Source organism: Pongo pygmaeus, chromosome 10 (assembly GCF_028885625.2).
Source record: "Pongo pygmaeus isolate AG05252 chromosome 10, NHGRI_mPonPyg2-v2.0_pri, whole genome shotgun sequence".
In the NCBI taxonomy this organism is placed as follows: domain Eukaryota; kingdom Metazoa; phylum Chordata; class Mammalia; order Primates; family Hominidae; genus Pongo; species Pongo pygmaeus.
The window spans coordinates 16,526,927-16,551,471 of NC_072383.2; the positions used below are offsets into that span (position 1 = coordinate 16,526,927).

Sequence of the window (24,545 nt, forward strand, 5' to 3'; positions counted from 1 at the left end):
GAAGGGTCTTTTGGCAATAAAAGTGCATAACCTGGCCAGGCATGGTGGCTCACACCTGTAATCTCAGCACTTTGGGAGGCCGAGGTGGGAGGATCTCTTGAGGCCAAGAGTTTAAGACTAGCCTGAGAAACATAGTAAGATCCTATCTCTAAAAAAAAAAAAAAAAAATTGAAAATTAGTTGGGTATGGTGGTGCATGCCTGTGGTCCTAGCTACTAGGGAGGCTGAGGCAGGAGGTTCGCTTGAGTCTAGGAATTACTGAAAATATTCCAAATAATTAAGGAGGAGGGATTCCTTCCTAATTTAAGCTTTTTAAAAAATTTAATTTAATTTTTTTTTTTTTTTTTTGCGAGGAGTCTCGCTCTGTTGCTCAGGCTGGTATGCAGTGGTGCGATCTCAGCTCACTGTAATCCCTGCCTCCCGGCTTCAAGGAATTCTCATGCCTCAGCCTTCCAAGTAGCTGGGACTACAGGTATGTGCCATGACACCCAGCTAATTTTTGTGTTTTTTGTAGAGGTGGGGTTTTGCCATATTGGACAGGTTGGTCTTGAACTCCTGACCTCAGGTGATCCACCTGCCTCAGCCTCCCAAAGTGCTGGGATTACAGGCGTGAGCCCCTGTGCCCAGCCTCTTGTTCACTTATTCTGTGGGGCCAGCATCATTCTGATACCAAAACCTGGTGGAGATTAAAACAAAAAAAAAGGAAGACAATTTCAGGCCAATATCCTTGATGCACATTGATGCAAAAATTATTTTAAAAATGCTGGCAAACTGAATTCAGCAGCCAGTCCAAAAGCGTATCCACCACGATCAAGTAGACATTATCCCTGGGATGCAAGTTTGGTTCAACATACGCAAATCAATACATGTGATTCATCACATAGACAGAACTAAAAACAAAAAAACCACATGATTATCTCAATAGATGTGGAAAAGTCGATACAATTTAATATCCATTCACATTAAAAACTCAATAAACTATGTATTGAAGGAATATACCTCACAAAAATAAAAGCCGTATATGACATACCCACAGCCAACATCACACTGAATAGGCAAAAGCTGGAAACATTCCCCTTGAAAACCAGCACAAGGTTGCCCTCTCTCACCACTCCTATTCACTATAGTATTGGAAGTTCTGGCCAGGGCAATCAGGAAAGAGAAAGAAGTAAAGGATATTCAAATAGGAAGAGAAGAAGTCAAACTATCCCTGTTTGCAGATGGCATGATCCTATATCTAGAAAACCCCATTATCTCAGTTCAAAAGCTTCTTAGGCTGATAACTTCAGCAAAGTCTCAGGATACAAAATCAATGTGGAAAAATCACTAGAATTTTTATATGCCAACAACAGTCAAGCCAAGAGCCAAATCATGAACAAACCCCCATCCACAATTGCCACAAAAAGAATAAAATACTGAGGAATACAGCTAACTAGGGAGGTGAAAGATCTCTACAAGAAGAACTACAAACCACTGCTCAAAGAAATGAGAGATGACACAAACAAATGGAAAAGCATTACACGTTCATGGATAGGAACAATCAGTATTGTTAAAATGCCATACTGCCCAAAGCAACTTATAGATTCAATGCTATTCCTATCAAACTACCAACGACATTCTTCCCAGAACTAGAAAAAACTATTTTAAAATTCATATGGAATTGAAAATGAGCCCAAATAGCAAATGCAATCCTAAGCAAAATGAACAAAGCTGGAGGCATCATGGTACCCAACTTCAAACTATGCTGCAGGGCAACAGTAACCAAAACAGCATGGTACTGGTACAAAAACAGACACATAGGCCAATGGAATAGAATAGAGAACACAGAAATAAGACCACACACCTACAATTATCTGATCTTCGACAAATCTGACAAAAACAAGCAATGGGGAAAGGATTCCCTATTCAATAAGTAGTACTGGGATAACTGGCTAGCCATATGCAGAAGATTAAAACGGGACCCCTTCCTTACACCATATATGAAAATTTAACTCAAGATGGATTAAAGACTTAAATGTGAAACTCAAAACTATAAAAACACTGGAATACCACCTAGGTGATACCATTCAGGACATAGGCAAAAGCAAAGATTTCATGATGAAGACGCCAAAAGCAATTGCAACAAAAAAGCTAATTAAAGAGTTTCTGCACAGCAAAAGAAACTATCAACAGAGTAAGCAGACAACCTACAGAATCAGAGAAAATCTTCACAAACTATGCATCTGACAAAGGTCTAATATCCAGCAGCTACAAGAAACTTAAATTTACAAGAAAAAAAACCCATTAAAAAGTGGGCAAAGGATATATATGAACAGAGAGTTTTCAAAAGAAGACATACATGTGGCCAACAAACATACAAAAGAAAGCTCAACATCTCTGATCATTAGAGAAACGCAAATCAAAACCACAATAAGATACCACCTCACACCAGTCAGAATGACTATTATATGAAAAGAAAAAAAGAAAAAAAAGGCGATACTGACAAGATTGTGGAGAAAAAGGAAGAGTTATACACCGTTGGTGGGAGTGTAAATTAGTTCAGCCTTTGTGGCAATTCCTCAAAGACCTAAAGGCAGATATATTTTTCAACCCAGCAATCCCATGACTAGGTATAAATCCCAAAGAATGTAAATAATTCTATCACATGCACGTGCATGTTCATTGCAGCACTATTCACAATAGCAAAGACATGGAGTCAACCTAAATGCCCATCAGTGATACACTGGATAAGGAAATGTGGTACATAAACACCATGGAATACTATGCAGCCATGAAAAAGAATTAGATTATGTCCTTTGCGGAGACGTGGATGGAACTGGAAGCCATTATCCTTAGCAAACTAACACAGGAACAGAAAACCAAATACCACGTGTCCTCACTTATAAGTGGGAGCTAAAGGATGAGAACACATGGACACATAGAGGGGGACAACACACACTGGGACCTGTCAGATGGTGGAGGTGGAGGGTAGGAGGAGGGAGAGCATCAGGAAAAGTAACTAATGGGTACTAAGCTTAATACCTAGGTGATGAAATAATCTGTGCAACAAACCCCTATGACACAAATTTACCTATGTAACAAACTTACACATGTAGGTTTGTTGCACAAACCTGAACTAAAAATAAAAGTTAAAAAAATTAGCTAGTTGTGGTGGCACGTGCCTGTGGTCTCAGCTACTCGGGAGGCTAAGTGAGGAGGATTGCTTGAGCCCAGGAGGTTGAGGATGCAGTGAGCCATGATCACACCACTGCACTCCAGCCTGGGCAACAAAGTGAGACCCTGTCTCAAAAAATTAAAACCAAAAAAAAAAAAAGTGGGCAGGTACTCTGAATAGACATTTCTCAAAAGAAATGGCCGTACAAATGGCCAACAATTATATGAAAAAATGATCAGCATCAATAATGATCAGGGAAAATGCAAATCAAAACCACAATGAGATATCATCTCACCCTAGTTAGAATGGCTATTATGAAAAAGATCAAAAGTAACAAATGCTAGTGAGGACAGGAGACAAGGGAACTCTTATATACTGTTGGTGTTAAATTAGTAAATACAGCCATTATGGAAAACATTATGGAGCCTTCTCAAAAAATTACAGATAGAATCCCATCTCTACTAAAAATACAAAAATTAGCCAGGCATGGTGGCACATGCCTGTAATCCCAGCTACTTAGGAGGTGGAGGCAGGAGAATCGCTTGAACCCAGGAGGCAGAGGTTGTGGTGAGCCGAGATGGCGCCATTGCACTCTAGCCTGGGCAACACGAGCAAAACTCCATCTCAAAAAATAAAAAATAAATAAAAAAAGGAAAAGGAAAAGAAAAAAAGAAATAAATACAGTCCAGCAAACTCACTACTAAGTATTTATCCAGTGAAAAGGAAATAAGCATATCAAGGAGATGCCTGTACTCCCATGATTATTGCAGCACTATTCACAATAGCCAAGATACAGGGTCAACCTAAATGTCCATCAATGGATGAATAAAGAACATGTGGTAAATGTACACAATGGAATACTATTCAGACCTAAAAAAGAATGCATTTCTGTCATGTGTAGCAACATGGATGGAATTGGGGACATAAATAAGCCAGACACAGAAAGAAAAACGTCACATGTTCTCACTCATATGTGGTTGCTAAAAACAAAACAAACATTTATCTCAGTGAGGCAGAATAGAATGATGGTTAGCAAAGGTTGGGAAAGGTTGGGGGTGGGGCGGGGGGAGATGAAGTAAGGTTGGTTATTAGGTACAAATACACAATTCAATAGAAATAAGTTCTAGTGTGCGATAGTACAGTAGAGTGACTATAGTTAACAGTAATTCGTTGTATATCTCAGGTAGAAGAGTTTAAATGTTTCCAACACAAAGAAATTATACATATTTGAGGTGATGAATATCTTAAGTACCCTGATTCGATCATTACACATTATATGCATATATCAAAATATCACATGTAACTCATAAATATGCACAATTGTTATATATGAATAAAATAAATTTTTGAAAAGAGAGAAAAAAGCGCCTACCCTTTGGCCCAGAATTTCCACTTGTACAATAAATACTATGAATACTTACTGTGGTATTGTTTATAATGATCAAAAAATAGAAAACAACTTAAATACCCATGTTTTAGGTTTTGCCCATTTTGGGAATCACTTCACTGCCTGGGCCAGACTGAGCCTTAATACATTTCATTATAATGAGATGGAGAGTTCTACATTTTAAGAGACAGAGGCTGATCAAAGGATCTATATGCCTTTTATTCTCTATCAAATTCAGCACCAAATAATATTTGAAACTCACCTGCACTGATTTCAGGCATCCTCCTGAAGGTAAAAGTCTTTAAAATCCAAAACTGATATTGTTCCCCCAAGGGCCCAGGAGACAGCAGTGATGGAGCAGTTTTTCATGGCCACACAGCTCGAAGTCTGCAGATTTGACTGGGTACCCTACCTGGGAAAATTGTAAGTCTACAGTAAAATTATTTTACATCTTCCTATTGCCGTATTTGGGATAGAAAAATATGAGTTTTCCCAAAACTTATTATGAAGACATGTTTGTTTTTAAAAATCAATATGGTTTATAAACTATATAAACTTCAATAAAAGATTCACAGAAGTGGCTCATTTTTCAACAGGGCAATTGTAGATTTCTTAGTGTAAGAACACAATGACCTTTGACAATATTAGATTTGTTCCCAAAAGAAGAACAAAAATTGCATGGTCAGCACTGCAATTTTCAAGCCCATTTGAGATTTCCCTAAGAATCCCCAGCAATAGTCAACAATAAGGAATTAGGAATTGATAAAAATTATGGTATGTAGATACAATAGGCTCCTAGTAACCTCCAGAATAAGGATGTAGATATGATTTTATAGACTTGGTAAGAGGTTTACAATATGATGTTAAATGTAGAAAAATTGCATATAATAAAGAATATGCATATATGATTACATAATTGTTATATTTATATATTTCATTGGGTTCCTCTGGTTATAGAGAACAGAATCTCAGCTGATGTCAAGTATTGAGGGACTTTATTATTATTTCAATACATGGAGATAAGAGGGGCAATCACAGCCATGCAATCAGGCTTCACAGGCAAGAAAAGAACTATGTTTTTGCTGGACTTCACAGAGCCTGAAACAGGCCCTATAGCAGTAGCGTTGCTTCTTTTCTCATGCTCTTAGTGTAATCCAGCTCCATTTTCTGCATTCTAGTGGTTACATTACCCTCCACGGGTAACTGTTTTCTCTGAGTCATGCCTTTGATTTCTATTTCTACCTCTTTGTGGCATATGAATCGTGCCTCAGGTATATGTCTACCAGTACTTACCTTTTTCCCAACTCCATTACTCTCTTCTCATATTTATAATTCAAATTCTTGAGAGAAAATCTGGTCAAGCGAGTTAATATCTGTTTTCTCTGTTTGAATCACACCACTCAAAAGCCACTGTACAGCCCGTGGATGGGTTGTGTGAAGTAAGGTTATATAGCACAGAAAACAGCTACCTACGTTTAAGAAGTCACTTACAGCCAGTTTCCTCAGCAAGGGAATAAGGATAGAGTACCTTGGAAGAAGGGTGTGGGCATGGTATGGCATTTTGAGCCTTGGACTGTTCATTAAAAATATATTTACATGTATATTTAGGTGTAGAAAAAACTCTGGAAGATGATTTTTCCAGTATGTCAGCAGCAATTATCTTTAGGTTGAATGATTACAGATACATGTTAAAATTTTCTTTTTGCCTACTTTTCATTTCTGATTTTTCTATAATAAATGTGTAATAAGGAAATGAAGACTACAAGTAAAAACCAACAAAAATTAACAATAAAAGAAAAGTAACTTTGAGATTGATGATGGATGGGGAAGGTCAGGGGAAAGGAACAGACAGTCCTATTTTTGAAAACGGACAGTCAGATGCTGTGCCAGGGGCCTCTCATGTAGTACATAAGGTAGGCTCCTTCTAGGAAACAGAAGGCACTTAAAAGGAGAGGAGAGTTTAGTCAGAGGTGCTATGCCATTCAGTCCTTACATATATACCAGGAAACTGAGGCAAAGGAAAATAATTGCCAAGACTCAAACCCAGGCTCTATAACTCCAAATTTGTGTTTCTCCACTCCATCATACTACAAGCAGAGAGAATCAAGCCAGGCCACCAGGCAGGATGTATTAAAAAATTAAGTATGGGTTGAGCCTCCCTAATCAAAAGATCTGAAATGCTCCAAAATCTGAAACTTTTTGAGCACCGATAGGATGCCACAAGTGGAAAATTCCACACCTAACCTCATGTGACAGATCGTAGTCAAAACTTTGTTCCATGTATAGAATTATTTAAAATATTGTAAAAAATTACCTTCAGGATATAGGTATAAAGCATACATAAAACATGAATTTTGTGTTTAGACTTGGGTCCCATCCTCAAAATATCTCAAAATATCTCATTATGTATATGCAAATATCCCTGAATCAAAAAAAAAAAAGAAATCTGAAATCCCAAACACTTCTGATCCCAAGTATTTTGGTTAAGGGATACTCAACCTGTATTTAGAATTATTTTAGAAAACCTGACTCAACTGGCTTAAGCCAGAATGGGAATAGTTATTGGCCTACAGAGCTACAGCAATACAGAGGAGGCTTTATCCAGGGTCCAATGAAGTGACCCAGGCCCAGTTTCTCTTTCTCCTTTTCCAGCTCTTTTTTCTCAGTGTTGGCTACAATTTTAGGCAGGCTTTCCTCTTTGAAATAACTTATCCCTTGCCTACAGCTCCTTGGGTGTCATGATTCCTAGGCTGTATCTAGAAGGGGAGAACAGAGTGCCTGTGTCTCAGCATTTCCAGAAAAAAGTTCACTCTGACTGGACCAGCTTAGGTCAGGGCCTGAGCCTGAACCAATCACAAAATGCAGGAATGTGATTGGCTGATTCGTTTAAGCCAGTTAACACCTCCCCGAGAATGGAGGTGGGGCAGCTCCCCCAAAGAAAACAGAGTTTCATACCATGAAGGAGAGGAAATATTGACTGGGTAGCAAACAGCAAGCATCTATTACAAGAGGAAACCAAAATAACTCAAGGAAGGAAGAGCAAGGGCCTGTGAACTGAAGCAGCATGGGAGTCAACAGGGGAAAGATAAAGAAAGACGTTAATGTGGGAGAAGGAAAAGGACTTCATCCGTTAGTTGTGTTAAGAGGGTTAAAGGAACAAGGAGGAGCTTGGTAATATTTTGAGAGTTTTAGCTTGGATGACTGTAGATGAGAAATTCAGAAGGGAAGCAGATTTAAGACAATTTTTGTAGAGATCCCCGTGTCTTATTTTTTATTCCACTTTCTGTGTTTTGCAGACAACACATTATTTCCTTACACAGTCATATTATGATTCTTTTTATTTTTAAAATTCTTACAGTGATAACATAAATTGTGATTGCTGTATTTTTGAATAAAAATCGGTATTTGAAAAATCAGTACAAACTCCATTCAAAGTTGTATCACCAGTTTCTTAATCTGGATCTAGCCAGAGGCCTTTAGCACAAATGGGGATATTTCCCCTCCTCCTTTTCGTTACCCATCCATACAAACTCTCCACTTTCCTTGTCTCTTCCCGGATAGTATCCTGTATCTTCTCACATATTCCTTCCGTTAAACTTCCACAAAATGAGGATTTAATCAGTGATGGAGGAGTTGACTGCTTACTGGGAGATGTCTGAATCTTATATAGACACAAATAGACACAAGGTCCCAATCTAAATTAAAAATACTCTACTGGAAGCTGCTTTATGCACACGGGACCACTGGTTATGAATTTCCCAGGAACCAATTTGGAGAGAGGATTGAGGGAGAATTCTTAATCAAGATATTACTGTTTTTTAACTGAGGAGTTTGAGGCCCATAGAATTCCCTTCTAGCTATATAACAATGCTATTTCAAACAAAGGAAGGTCTTCCGAAGTACCTTCCTTTATTTGAAATAGTATTGTCTTAAGTTCTGGGCCTGGGACCACCTTCCAGTTTGGGATTCAAAGCTGTTCGCTCAGTGGTCCCTGTCAGGGTTCAGACATAGTTGCTCGGGGTCTAAGTCCATCTCTAGCAGTCAGAAGGCTCCTCAAGGGAGCCATGTCTTTTTATTCTTCCTACCCAAGCATCTTGAACAAAGCATGGAAAATAATAGAAACTCTGTGAAAAAGGGACCAGGGTCTATGAAAATAGTGCCCTGGAACTACTCGCTATTCCACTATGTCTTGGAGAGCTAAATTAAGAATAAAAAAAGGGTGTACTGTTTAAAACAAAAACAAATATGCTCCTTCAAATCAGGAAGTAAGTCAGCATAGCCTAATGGTATAAAAGTATGAATTTTGGAGCTGAACTAACTGAATTTAAATCCCAACTTTATCACTTACCAGTTTCGCGACCTTGGCAAGTTGCTTAAAACTTCTCTGTGCCTCAGCTTCCTCACCTGTAAAGTGTGGATACTAGAAGGGCCTACCTCATGGGGTTATGAGGTTAAATGAGCATGTTTTTATTATGCTTAAAACAGTGACTGGTACACAGTAAACTCTACTTAAGTGTTAATAGTAAGAAAGGATTATTACATGTCTAACTATTTGAGAAAAACTAACACTCTGGCCATACAGCTTTATCAAAACAAATTTCAGAAGTTATATGCACAAATACAATTATAACAAATCTAAGAGAAAGTACAGGTAAGTTATGTATGTAATTTTGGAAACTGTATAGTCTAAATAATACAAGCTAGCAAACCATAAAGGATTTTATAAAAATAAGAAGAAATGTATAAAATCTATGTTAAAATCTCCATTAATAAATTTAAAAGTAAACACTAAAATACAAATAAGGTCTGCAGTCTATTTACCAGTCTTGTACCAAAGTCAATTTCTTGGTTTTGATGATGGACCATAGTTATGTAACAAGTTATCAATGCAGGAAGCTGGATAAAAGGGATGCGGGAGCTCTGACTATATTTTGCAACTTTTTGTGAGCCTCTAACTGTTTCAGAATAAAGTTTTTTTAAAAAGTGAATGAAACTAGAAAAAAAAATTGCAACATAAAGAGGGAAAAATTTCATAGCCTTGCTGTAAAAAAGCGTACCTATCAGTAAGAAGGCCATCCCAGTAGTAAAATGGGCAAAAAGTATAAGTAGATATTTTGCAAAACATGGCAGCTAAATTCGTGAAAAATTATTCAAACTCATTTACAGTCTAGAAACAGCAAATAGAGGGCATACCACTTTCTGTTTATCAGACTGGTAATGATGAACAGTGGACATAATAATAACAAATGTTGTCAACTGTGTGCATAATTGGGTACTCCATCTACTGCTGCTACCAGGGTGACTTGGCGCAATTTTGTAGGAAACCAATTTGATAACACACAGATTGTCACAGAAAGGTATGATTTCATATACAGGAATTTATTTTAGGAAATAAGGATGTGTGCAGATATATCTGTGAGAATATTCATCAAGCATTATTTATAATAAGTCATAGAAACAATAATAGAAAAATGATTAAATAAATACAAGGTAATACTATCCTTATAAAAGAATATTAAATGGCATGGGAAAATAATATGTCAAGTATCAAAAAATCAAATTAAAAAATGTGAAAAGATATATATAGTATGATGCCAGTTATATTTCTGAAGGTTGTACTACATAGAAAAATAATGAAATAACAAAATAGCAATAATTGCATATCCTTGCCTAAGAGGAACATGTGTGATTTATTTTCTTCTTTGTGATTGCCTAAGATTTTCATTTTTAAATGTTGCTCATGCATTACTTTTGTAAACAAAACAATAAAATGTATTTTATAAAAATAAGTCAACCAAATTTGTTAAAATCCCATTATTCTGGCTGATACAGATATACATACTTTTTTTATATTTTTAAGGAATGTAATCTAACAGACAAGCAAATATAAGATGTAAGGAACACCTAAACATTTATATAATCAAATAAAGCTAATATCAGAGCAAGAGAAAGTCTAAGTAAACACAGGAATGTAAACTTGGCAGTCAGTCAAATCTGACCTGACCTTAAGTCCTGACCTTATTTAAAAAAAAAGAAGGCAAAAAAGTTCAGAGTGGGAGGTAAGGGTGGCATAGTGGTGCTTGCTTGTAATCCCAAGGAGGCTGGGGAGGCTGAGGTGAAATTGCTTGAGCCCAGAAGTTCAAGACCAGCCTGGATGATATAGCGAGACCCTGTCTCTAAAAAAAATTTTTTTAAGTTTTTTTTAATCTAATAATGGGAGTAATAATACCTACATCATTTGAGCTATAATCAGAATTAAATGAAATAAGGTGCATAAATGCCTAGTATACAGAATATGTTCAATAGTTGCTCGTTGTGGTAATAAAGGTAGTGTATCTTGGAAAGTTTGAAGGGAGAAAAGCAAAAACAATGAAAAGGTAAGTCATAGCTTATAACAAACTGGAGTCAGGTGGCGGTGGGCTGGTTGTTGAGAGAGCCGAAGAAGGGTACTAACAAAGACTTTGAAATGGAAGAGATGCTTTGTGAGTGAAGGAGAGCTGCTCTAATTAGGAAGAAAAGTTGTACATCATAGTGGAAAAGGAAATAGGAAACTTGCTAAAATATGTGTATTTATTACTATCCCACTGGATCTAAACTTTTTGAGGGCAGGCACTGTCTGTCTTAATCACAGTTGCATTCCAGATCCTAGAACAGTGTGTACATAGGGTAGATATATATTCATTGAATATTTATGGAAGAACAAATGTTAAATGTAATATTTACTCATTTGAAATGTTTAGTAATATAACCCCCAAAGAGCATACTAAGTTGAAGCCTCCTTTTATTGTCCTAGACAGAAGGAATTAATTTTTTTATTTAGCCACTCATTCATGTGTTCCTTCATGGATTGGTATACATTTATTAAATACCTATATGTGCCCTAAAGTAGGGCTTAGTGATAAATAACAAGGTGACCTGTGCCCTCAAGCAGTGGTGTACTGGAGCCATCTTGTATTAGATTTTGTGAGTGAGTTGTTAAATTTTCAGGACTTTTAAAAGCCAGTTGTTAAACAGAGCCATTGGTAAAAAATTAAATTATGTAAACTTACAATTAAAGAAATTGTATTACAAATAAAGCTATTACAAATGAAGGCATTTGCCATGGAAATTGAAATTGGTAAATGCAACAAATCAGATATTTTTTCCCAGGAGAACCTTTTTTTTTTTTTTTTTGAGACGGAGTCTTGCTTTGTCACCCAGACTGGAGTGCCGTGGCATGATCTTGGCTCACTGCAACCTCCGCTTCCCGGGTTCAAGTGATTCTCCTGCTTCAGCCTCCCAAGTAGCTGGGACTACAGGTGCACGCCACCACGCCCAGCTAATTTTTTGTATTTTTAGTAGAGGCAGAGTTTGACCATATTGGTCAGACTGGTCTTGAACTCTTGACCTTGTGATCCACCTGCCTAAGCCTCCCAAAGTCCTAGGATTACCGGTGTGAGCCACCGCACCCGGCAGAGAACCCATTTTTAAACATTTACAAGAACACCACAGCCCTCAAAAAGAGAGTACCTTTGGCTTTCATAGAAACTCATGGGAGGGAATCTGGTTTGGGGTATTTATGGCCAGGTAGGCAGAGAGCATGACTAACTAGGCTGTGTCTCCATGGTTTTGCAGGGCCCTAGCCATTTATGAGCCTCATAAGCAAGACTTTAGTCCCCAAGAAAAGAGGACCAGGAAGAGCAGAACAGGGCAGAAAGAACCATGATGGAAACTCATTCCTAACAGCTGATACATGGGGGCAAGGAGAGTTTCAACCAAGGTAGTAAAAGAAATGACAGTAGTTATTTCTGGGTTGCCAGATCTCCAGTCTTAGGATGAGCAGAGAGGGATGTGGGAAATCCCATTGGTCAGCACTGCAGTACATGGGAGAATGATGGATATTAAGTCTCACTAAATGTGTATGTATATATACACATATGTATATACATATGTATATACATACATATGTGTATCTGTATGTGTGTTACAGGAGGAATGGAATTGAGGCTATTTACCTATTTCTTATATCTTGCCTTAATTCCTGGGGGAACTGAAGTTTGAGTCTTTTTTATGTATGTGGGAACAAAGATTATTTGAGTTAGCTGTGTAGAGTGCAAATGCAGATGAGTTAACATAGCTGTAAGTTTTTTGGGAAGGAAGAAAGTAGGAAACTAAAGTAGTTGGGTAAAACCTCAAAGTGGGCAGCCCAGGGACTGACTCCAGTAGAGCTGTAGTACAAAAGAAAAAGGAAAACGAAAAGTGGAAAACTTATGTCATCAATATTGATATCTTTTCTTGCAAGCAACCTGTGTTCTTTGTTTCCAGATTGGACAGAGCTTTTTATTCCTTCTGGACTACTAGGTCCTGATAAACACAGATATTTATCAGGAGCTAATCCATAGTCTGTATTTTATTTCTTCTTTATCACAAGGTGATATAAACCATTATAGGTTTATAAGGGCTGATAGATTAGGCTCCATATTCTTATAAAAACAAAGCAAGCACTAAACAGTGAGTCAGCTGAGGACACTGTTTTTTCCCGCAGGCTTTGGACTCAAATGGATGTGAATTTGAGTAATCAGCTCTGTTCATTTTTTTCTCACAATTTTAAATTTAATTTTTTAAAATTGACAAATAATTGTACATATTCATGAGGTACATAGTGATATTTTGATACATATAATGTATGGTGATCATATTAAGGTAATTAGCATATCCATAATCTCAAACATTTATTATTTACTTGTCCAAATCTATTCATTTTTAACTGTGTGATTGCAGTTGTCTTCTCTAAGCCTCAGTCTTCTGGTCTATAAAATGGGGATATTAATACTTTCCCCATTAAATGATACAATGCATATAAAACACCTATGATAATGCCTGACATATAGAAAGCACTCAAAAATTTTAAATTATTTTTGTAGATTTATTCTTAATGTAATGGATTTACATTCCAGCATATCACAAGTTGTGTGTGTGTGAGTGTGTATGTGTGTGTGTGTGTGAATAGATATGTTATATGGCTAGAAACTGGAAACCATTTTTGTGGACATAATAGCAGAGGGTTTTTGCCAACCGGATACACTCTGTTGTCTGGTTTCTTTCACTCAAGATAATGTCTGTGAGGTGTGGCCACATTGTTACTGAATCAGGAATCTGTCCCTTTTATTTCAGAGTAATATTTTGTTGTGTGGATATCACAATTTACTAATTCATTCACCTGTTGATGGACATGTGGGTTATTTTCAGTCTAGAGCTATGATGAATACATGTGCTGTGAACATTCTTGTACAAGCCTTTTTGTGGATATTTGTTTTCATTTTTGTTGGGTAGACATGGAATTGCAGGGTCATTGTGTAGGTTATGTTTAGCTTTATAAGAAACACAACACTGATTTCCAAAGTAGCTGTTCTACTTCATCCTCTCACTAGCAACTTCTTTGTGTTCTGGTTGCTTCACATCTTCACCAACCTTCGATAATGTCAATCTTTTTTATTTTATCCATTGAACTGGGTGTGTTGCTTCCTCATTGTTGTTTAATTTGCGTTTCTCTCCTGACTAATGACGTTGAACGTTTTGCCATCAATTTTTTGTCCTCTGCACTAAACTCTATGCCCATGATCAAAAGGGAATGCTGTAATTAAAAATCAAGCACATTGACACTGTAAAATACCTGCTACAAATAGTTTACGTGTTGATTAACCTTTAATCCCACCTGGTTGAAGTGTTATTTTATACACACCTTTAGGACATCGTGTTAGTTTCGGTCTCTTCAGTGCATTTTCCCTCCATTGTTTAGCTGGATTTAGCATAAAGTAACTACTCTCTTGGTAAAATCCTCCTGATAATTTATATGATAATCATGAAGTAGAGCCTTCAGATTTCTTAATGCCTTGTATTTGGAGCATGTCTTTCTTCTGGAGTGCTCAAAGCCCTTTGATGTTAATATTCACAACATCTTTGTGAAGTGGGTAGGAAGCACTGGGAGAAGTTGAAATTCCAGAAGGCAAAGCAACTTAGCCCAAATCTTAAAGTAAACCGATGAAGTTCAGACTGTCACTTGAATCACAGTCTTCAGAGATGTCACCAGACCTACTGTAACCTAACAAACCAAGTTACCTCTCCTAATGGGGTCAGACTGATAAAAGTTTCAAATAAAGTCAAGTGGCTTCATCTGCTGATACAAAGTTAATATAGTTCTCTCCGCCCCAAATCTTTCAGAACTAGAAAGTTATCATGAGCCGTGCCATGTACAGTCCCCATGGATTTGTGAGCTGATGGTTTTAAAGAAAAACAGAGTCATTCTGCCCCACAGAAAAAGATGTGTGAGAATGCAGTAATGTAAAAAACAGGTTTCAAAGAACAGTACACAAAATCTCCTATCCTTTCATACACACATAAATGTTTTCAAATAAGAAGACTGCATTTTGATTAAAAAATAAAAAAATGTATAGGACTCTAGCAACAAAGAAATAAAACACTTCGGTGTTCCAGGTTGGTTTTTCCTGTATCTGAACATACTGCATATTTAAAGAGTCACTCTAAAGTAATATGTCTGATGTTTAACAAATATGCCAGAATCCACACACCCAAATAGGTGCTGTTTTCCTCAAAGGAGGCATCTTGGGATGTTATACGCTTACTTCAATGTCACTTTGTCACTGATAGAAACACTTTTGGAATTGCTATTTCAGAATTGCCTTTAGAGCTTAGGAACATTTTTTGAATATTTTCAGGATTCTGTGGCTCTGTACAAAAGGATGCTTCACATATTCTCTCACCATTTTAGTGCCTTAAGTCTTAGTCTTCTTATTCTGAGTCTCCTTACTCCAAACCTCTACCCAATCCTGATCTCCAGATTTTTAATCCATTCTTCAATCTCCCATTCACAGCTTATTTTATAGTTCTGACATGACCACTAGCTCCACAATTTTAGCTGTACTCTTCACTTCTCTTCCTGACCACATTTCAGATTTTGCTTCTGTCTAACAGCTTCAGGCAGCTCTAAGTAAAAACCTTTTGGTGTAGCCTGACACCTGGAACAATTATCCTAGCTCAACCCCTAGATATAAGACTACCCACTCATTGCACCCTTCATCCCCATGAGCAGTGGCTAAAGACTCCGTGGCACTTCATCACCATCCCTTAAGAACAAAATTTATTTGTTAAAACAGTCCAAAGTTATTTGGTACCAAATCTGATGAATGACATCTTGAACCCACGCTGTATATGGAAGACAAAGAATGACAAAGTGGCTATAAAGTAATGAGACTGGATTTATCCTGTGGCTCTGAATGCTGCATTGAATCATTTGCCATGAAGTAGGGAATGCCGCTTTCACATGCAGTGAAGGTTCAGCTCTCACTGCCACTACCGGCAGGTCAGTTGTCCCTCTGCTCCATGTCATCTTTGCTCTGGGACTTCTGCGGATGGGACTCATCTCCTGATAGAGGAAAATTAGATGTGGTGAAACACACACTCACAAATGTTTAGGGTCACTGATGGCAGAGTGAGACTAAGTATACAGCCTACCATAGATGCTTGAAGGGAAAACTAAATTGATTTAAAAAGGTAGTTTTTAAAAAAAAATTACTTGTTTTAAACATCTTTAGTAGGGTGAGAGCACATTCTTATATATCTCCAACAACTTTAAAATATTTACACTGTACAAAGAAAAGTAATGAATGGGTAAATAAAAACTGCAATAATTAAAATACATTAGTCTTTTCTTTTGGATAGTGCATTTTTATAGTAGCATTTATCAATTTATTTTGCTAGCTGCCTTTGCCTTAATTAATATAAAAGGAATTTATATTTCCCCAGTGTGGGAAAGCAGATTATCCCAAACATAGAGATGGGAAGCTGTGTCTGTGGTTATGGCTCATGCTCAAAGATGACCTGGATACTGTTCATATGTTAGCCTATGTCAAAAATCCAATGCATCATTTGCAATATTTCCCATGCCAGATTCACCTGAAGAATTGACTTAAAAACAACAAGAAAAATTATCTATTTAATAAAAATGCTAAGGATGAGTGCCAGGATTTAGATTAATGTGTAAGAGAATCTGGTAGTTCTCCAAGTGCATGGGGAAGAAAGTAATTATCAGAAATAATAGGGAGGGCAGGTCAGCCCAGGCAGGAGAGGGCTGGGGAGGCCCGGGCAGCAGAGCCCCTCTCTCTATGGGCAAGGCTGGAACATAATCACGTGGAGGGAAGAGAAGAATAGTTAAGGCAGAAAGTTGTATTGCATTTTGTCTTCCCTTCACGCACTTAGCTTGGGGTTTCCAACATGCAGGTGAGAGGATGGAAAGGGCACTCTGTCTAAGCTCCATCACAGCAATCCTACAAAGGAAACAGCTTTTAAAAGTCGCGAGAAGGATTTATGACTTCAGGGACCTTTGTGAGTCCTTTCATTAGCCTAGTACATCACTTCTCTCCCATCTTTATGCTGACAACACTTCTCAGCCCTTTCCTGGATGTCTTGTCAAACTGGGCAACTATATAAAATGAACAGACAAGAGCTGCAGGAAAGGGCTCATTGATTCCTGTGTATGCCCACACATTTGGAATAAGTTTATTCTGCTAAGCGGTTCTCTTATGCAGGCTTCCAGTGAGGGAATCTTTGATTGTTTCTGACAACTATGTGTTTCTAAAAAGCTTTATTTTTTTCTTACAGTGATCTTTCTAAGAACATAAATCAACATATAAGTAGAATAGCACGCCAGCCTAAATAGTTTTACAAGAGTTATTTGAAGTTTGTAGATAGCTCTGATTAGTGTGGTTTGGCCATCAAAGTCAGTAAATGGTGCAGGTTCTTTTAAGCCATTTATGTGGCTGACTTTTTATTTCCACTACCTTTACTTATTAATGTGAAGTTTTTAAGGGACAACTCAAATTTTACCTCCTCTGTAAAGCCTTCCTTGATTTTTCCAAGCTATAATTAATTTGTTCATTTTCTGTATTCCAACAACAACAACAAAATTCATAGTTGCAAAAATTTAATGAACAGTTACATATCCTGTAGGCATTAGTCTGGGCATGTTGACTCACTGATTCTCTACAACAATCCTATTCTATCTGTACTGTGATGTTCTGAGGCCCAGAATGGTTCAATGACTTGGCCAAGATCATACAGCTGGAACATGGAAGAACATAGATTTTAACCTAGACATAGGCATTCTTTCTCCAGAGCATGCATTCTTAACTTCTGCCCGCTGCTGCAACTCCGTAATATTTTTAATGGCATACACCTTCAGGAACAATCATCTATAGTAGCTAACCTCTACTGGGTGCTGCACAAAACTAACTTCAGTGTTTTTATTGAACTTCTTGAGATGTGCACATTCTTCCAACGCTCTCTATCTTTGGTTTACTGATGAGGAAGGAAGTACTGAAAAGAAGACCCCTCATGAATGGATTAGTGGCCTTAAGAAAGAGGTGGGAGAGGTGTTTGCCACTTTTTGCTCTTCTGCCTTCCACCAAATGAGGACACAGCAACAAGGCGCCATCTTGGAAGCAGAGACAGCCAGCCCTGATTCGACACCGAACCTGCTGGCTGCTCCTTGATCTTGGACTTCCCAGTCTCTAGAACTGTGAAAAATAAATGTCTATTATTTAGAAGTCACCTAGTGTCAGGTATTTTGTTATAGCAGCACAAATGAACTAAGACAAGTCACCTCTTGTGCCAAAACTGAAATAAATATAGCAGCACTTATGGTCAAGTGATAAGGGATGGAAGAAAATTGGACTATAAAGCAAATGAGGTTTTCAGATTTCCTTTACATAACAGGGAACATAATTTAGTGGAAAGCGCTTGTGTATTGAGTCAGAGAGACTGGATTTTAAGTGTAGTTGTGCGACTTATTAACTGGGTAAACTTGGCAACTTTCACTTCTAAGTTTCAAAGTCTCCATATGCTAAGAAGGGTATCTGTACTTACCTTGAAAGACTGTTGTATCAAATGAGAGAAAAACCTGGGGCTCAGTAAATGTTAGTTTCCCTGTCCCTACAGATCATGATTTACTGGTTTTACAGGTAGTGCAGAACCCAGTCCAGTAGTCTCTATTCCAGGGATGCCATAGTGGCAAAAGTGAATTCAGAGTAAAGGAAAAACCCAGAGTCTTATTATGTTCCATTCTTTGTTTTCATGCAATCTTTGCTCCTGCTTCTATCACATCATCCACATTTAGTTATGAAGAAGAGACATTATCAGGTACTATGATTAATACATGAAAGATGTGCTTGAGAATTCCAAGCTTTATACGGTGCCGATTCAGAGATTTCATTGTGACGTCATTTTAATATCTTAACTAATGGGTAGTTTGGCCACACTTACTAGATTTGAAATTATTATGAATTTCTTTAGTACTGTAATAACACTAATTTAGGTGAACCTTTATAACATAGAAAGTGTATAGTATTTAGCAGTAATCAATATCCTTTAATTTGAAAGAATTGCCAAGTAGTTTTCTCTCTTGGCTTGGTTATAGGTAGCTAAGTGAGGCTGAATAAAAATTAATCACAAAGGAAACAGCTTGTGTTTTATGTTAAATTTGCCTTTAATGGATTAAAAATATTCTTTGGTAGAATATTTTATCATAAAGAGGTATATTTGAATCACCAATGTTATAGAATGTGAAGAGTCCAAATGCCATAAACCTTATGGATAGAACCATTCACCTCCAGATGCACATGTAGGGTATAAAGTGAGTATAGAAACTTGATATGTCTGTCCATATGCTCATGGAGTTGTGAAGATCTTAATACTGGCTCTGCTATTATTATTCCTCTAGAATCACAATATGAAGTTTCATATTTTTATGTGCATTTATAGTAAATGTTACTCCTTGCTAACCAGAGAGGCATTTAGGCAATCTCTGGGTATGAAAACTGCTGACATTTTCTGAATTTCAAATGACAAATGAGATGCTCCTGTCAGTTTACTGTGTAACTCCATAGCATATGGTGCTTCTGCTGGTGGGTGTTATTTCAAAGTTTGCAAATCACACCACGAGAAAGTCCCTCTGGTGGGCTCCTGGAATACTTAGCAACTGTGAATCTGAAGTGACAGTACAGAGAGAAAGAACTAAAAAATAGCTTTTTTTTTTGACAAGGAGAAGGCAGTACAAAGTGAATGATAAGTTAATACAAGGAGGTGGAGGAGTAGAGACACCAATCTAGCAAAAAAAGAAAAAGAAGCAGTTTTCCGTTTTATAGGAAAAACTAGGAAATTATCTGAATTCTGAAAACAGAGTGTATAATGTCAGGTTTCAGAGAAAAAATAAGGATTAAGAGACTGGCTAGGATGGGAATAATTGTCAACTATGCTACACAAAAGTTTAGAAATGAAGGAGATAATTGTTTCATGAGATAGAGGATGGTGACAAAATGATATTTTATCCCAGATGTTTTAACCCCAAATGATGAAGGTTCGAAAATAAAGCCTCTGCTATCCAAAATGGGGCAGTTTATTTAAAACCAGTTCCCAGCAGAGCCTTGTTTCTTTCATTGCGATCTGTTTTAGTGGGCACATTGTCTTGCTTTATTCAATAATGTCCACATTCCAGAGCGTTTCTACAGTGGTCAAGAGACCAGTCAATTAAATGGAAAAGCCAGTGAAAGTGGTTGCTAGAACTAATTGACTGACCAGTTTCATAACAATAGTTCAACCAACTGCCCTAAGGACCACTGCCCAAAGCTCATTTCTCCACATTTCTCTTTGGAATCCAAAAACTTTCCATTGTTCTTCAACCACAAAATTTTTTATTTATTCCTAAAGGGTGCAGAGAAAGTGTGAGCAACCTAAAATGATGGGTTTTTTTGTTTGTTTGTTTGTTTGTTTTAAGTTGAACCTTCTATTCCTCTCATTCTGGAATCTTTAAGTAATTTTACCCCCAAGTCCATGGAATCCTAGATATGTTTTCATGTATGAAATGAGAAATAGCCAGTAAGATAAGAAAGTGGGGTGAATGGTGTTGAATCTCTTCAGATATTTTAGGTTCTTGAACTTATAGGTGTTAGGAGTTGATCTCAGATAATAACAAGAAACAACAACAATAATAATAGGTAAAATGTATTATATTCTAAGTATGTCATGTGAATTCAAATTTGTAATCCTTACAAAAGCAAAAAAACTTACTATCCCCATTTCACAGATGAGGAAATTAAGGCACAGAGGGGTCAAGCACCTTATTTAAGGTCCCTGGGGAAGGAGTATAGCAGTTACCTCCTTCTAGTATTGATGTAGAGTAGAAACTGGTTAATTTGTCTGCAAAACCTTCGAGACCCCTGCCCCTGCCCCCATACACTCACCAGCCCTAAGGTGAGCCATTACAGTCCACCTTTGTAGTTTCTGACTATGACCCTTCTTCTCAGACCATAGGAAACTGGATGTAAGGATGGATCATATTATACAAAGTCTAGATTGTGCCAAACATTTCTTTTCCTGTGGGACTTATCTTAGGCTTGGGGTGATCCAGAGGCACCTGAGCAAGCAGAAGAGGCCATTGGCTGACCCAGGGAAGGACCACCATAGAGGGCAGTGGGAGTGAGGGGCCGAAGAAGGAAAGAGCAAACTCAACTGTCAACATTTTACTGCCCAGCTCTTGTCTGCAGGAGATCTGATGTACTACTTGTGATGGAGTTCCATGGGAAACCCCTATGGCCTTCTACTAAAACCTTTTAAAATTTCTTCTTAACCATGTTTGAGCAAGTTTCTGTTAAATACAACCAAATTATGCTTAAGAATTATGATTCTTCTTTGAGGGGCTCCTGTTCTGTATCAGACCAAACCACTCTGAATAGTTACATCAAAACGTGTGTTCATTCACAGCCTCCCAAAACATCTGTCCCCCTTTACCCCCAGTATTGATATCATTAGCAGAAGGCAAGATTGACAAAGAGTAAAAAAAGAGGCCAAGTACTGCTTACTACCGACAAGATCGGGAATGGCTTTTAACAAGATAGTATATGTCAAGTGACCTACTATAAGTGTCTTAAAAAAATGTTTGTTTTCCTTCATTTCTATTTATTCAGTAAAATTATAGCAACTCTGGATTCTATATTTTACAGGTTAATACAAATAGAAATTTTAACTCTTGCAGAATTATGTTAACATTGCTGTTAAAGCGTGTGTCTCTATTTTCATTTGGGGAAATGTGCAGTGAGGCAGTGTGGTTTAAAGTGGAGTCAGGCCAGCTGACAACAAGAGTACCCACCTCATAGGCTTAGAGCAGTGGCTGGCTCACTTAAAGAGTTCAGGGAATGTTTGCATTAATTATTATTTTATTATCATCATTATGCCTCTGACCTCTTACCTTTCTCAACAGCATAATTCCTACATTCTTTGGATTGGTACCAACCAAGAGTATTCTTTAAATTCTGTGGAAAGACGTCATTACTACGTTTGACTTACAATAGCTGTCTGTTTTTCCTGTCTTAAAAGTAGTGATTGTTAGGCCCTTTACCTCTTACTTGCTTGCAAATCTTATTTTTTCAGCATTTCTCCAAGAAATACAGCAATGCACTCAAAGGTTTTTCATAGACTTTTATTTGGTGTGACACTTTTCTAGAATATAGGAATTGTTGAGCAAAGACATTTTAATAGTACTAGATTTAAATTTACTTCCCAACTGTTTACTTTTTCCTCGATTTTTTAGTAAACGAGGATGTCCCTCTCAAGGCTTGTTTTTAGTGATGCTCAACAAAATCCAGGTCATCACAGGGTACAGCTCTTCCACTTTTCTGCTTTCATTTAATATCAAAATATTAGAGAAAAGAGGAGAAATAATTTTAAAAAGTGAAGTGTGTGGAATCCAACAGAAGACATGACAAGAAATGTTAGATTTTACATATATAATAAGTATATATGTAAGTATATAGTATCTTCTTTCTTTGTAACTTCACCACACCCAATAAATGTTGACCAAATTAACTGACCTTAGTTCTATCCTTAATACGTTGGAAATTGAACGTTTTCCTTCTATATATAATTAACATATTTCTTCAGAGCAGCAGGATAAACAGACTGCTAGGTGTTTTTAGTAATGCTATCACTTAATTTCATAGAAAAATATTACAAATAGGAGGAGATGACAAGCCATAGTTTCATGCTGTATAACTCTATGCAAGTTTCTATTATGATTATGTCCCTTTTAGTGGAGATTCTATTGTGATTTGGTGTCACAAAATATCACCTCTCTCCAACAGATATTGTAAGCCAAACTGCTTTTAACAGCCAGTCAGTCTCAAAATGACAGAAGTCCTGTATCCTTATCAGATCCAGCACTGGGAAGGGTTTTGTGTTTTATCTGTCACACTTACTTGATATACATAACATCAGTTGGAAGGACCACATTTGTAAGAACAAGTTGTCCAGGTATTCCGTTGACATCAATGCTCAGAAAGTACAGGCTGCTGTGTTATCAGAAAGGGAGCCACCAGCATAGGAAATCAGTTGCCAGGTAGGTGAACTCAGTCAGAAGTGAGACATGGAATAGTGGCAAGTGTCTACTGAGTTCAGGTTGGAGGCATGGCCAATAGAAATAGCTAGGAGATTATGTTAACACAAATTGTCTTTGAGAGCCATCCATCCAAATAGAACAGTTTGCTAAGAGCAAACTTGACTAAGAACAACCCTTGAGCACCAGGTAGCCCAAACCATGTTTTCATGACTCTAAAATAACCCACCAGGGCCATAGAGTGCCTTTGGGAAAGTCTGGAAAGGGCATTCCTTCTGGATGGACATATTAGGAAAAGGCTGATTTCTAGTGGAATGTGCCAGTTATCAATCCACTCAGCCACTAATCCCTTCTTCATTGCCCTGCTAATGATACTAGAGCATTGCTCCTTTGCCAGCTGACACTAAGTTTAGCTGTCAATAGAGGGCACTGAAGGAATGCTGGAGGAAGAAGGAGCGTCTCTTCCTGGTTCGAGTGTGTGCTATTTTGGCATCTATGGCACCTCTGCATTGGCATCTTCCCCCAGCTTTCCAAAAGAGGGCTTCCCAGTAAGTTCGGCTCTTGCTGCACCTCAGCAAACTTGTGTACATTCAGTGGACCCCACCATCCTCTCTATAATAAAGCCTGTATCTCAGCCCTGGTAGGCAGGGGTCTTTTGTCTAATTTATTCCTTATTTGGGTGCTTTGCCTGTGTCCTAGAGATAGTGTCTGCTCCCTAAATCTGTTATCCTTGTATTGTTTAGAGTTCTTTTGATGCTTAATAGCTAACCCTCTGTTCCTCCAACCTACTGTTGTAGTTAATTATTCTATTTATTTATGGTGTCTGTCTCTTGAATGAACCTTGACTGACACAGTGAATGAATTAGAATAGTGGCCATTTGACAAGATTTACTGAGTAAAGGTGCCTTTGTGCAAAAGAATAAATGCCTCTCTCTGCCAGTGACAGCAGCTCTCACCAAGACCTTCAACTTGTTGGGCAAATGAGAGTTGGACTTCAGCCTCCATTTACTTGTGTACCTTGGACAGGCACCTTTGAGGAGGTTCACAGCTTGTACAACCATTGCCCTTCCTGGGGCCACTGAAGCTGTATGAATTGAAAGATGAATTGCTGTGTTTCTGCTCTCAAGATGATCTCAGGCTAGTGGCAGAGACAGACAAGTAAACAGACAAAGGGAAATAGGTTTTGATGGAGGGAAATGTAGGATACTATGGAAAAATGTAGGACAGACCCTGTATCTATTGCTGCATAAGAAATCACTCCAAAACATGGAGGCTTAAAAAAACAATCAATATTTATTTGCTATGGTTTGGATGTTTGTCCTCTCCAAACTTCATGTTGAAATTTGGTCCCCAATGTTGGGAGTGGAGCCTAATGGGAGATGTTTGGGTATTTGGCCTGGATCCTACATGAATGGCTTGGTGCCATTCTCATTGTAGTAAGTTCTTGCTCTGTTAGTTCCTGTGAAGGCCAATTGTTAAAAAGAGTCTAGCACTTCCCTTCCCCTCCCTCTGACTCTTTCCCTTTTGCCATATGATCTCCACACACACCAGTCCTTCTTCACCTTC

The 24,545-nt window shown here is 37.7% G+C and overlaps 1 protein-coding gene across 2 annotated transcripts in view; it reads left to right on the plus strand.

The window, feature by feature from the left end:
- The window catches only part of DERA (deoxyribose-phosphate aldolase), a 294,170-nt gene that overhangs the window by 139,619 nt on the left and 130,006 nt on the right, over window positions 1-24,545 (plus strand). The window lies entirely within an intron of this gene.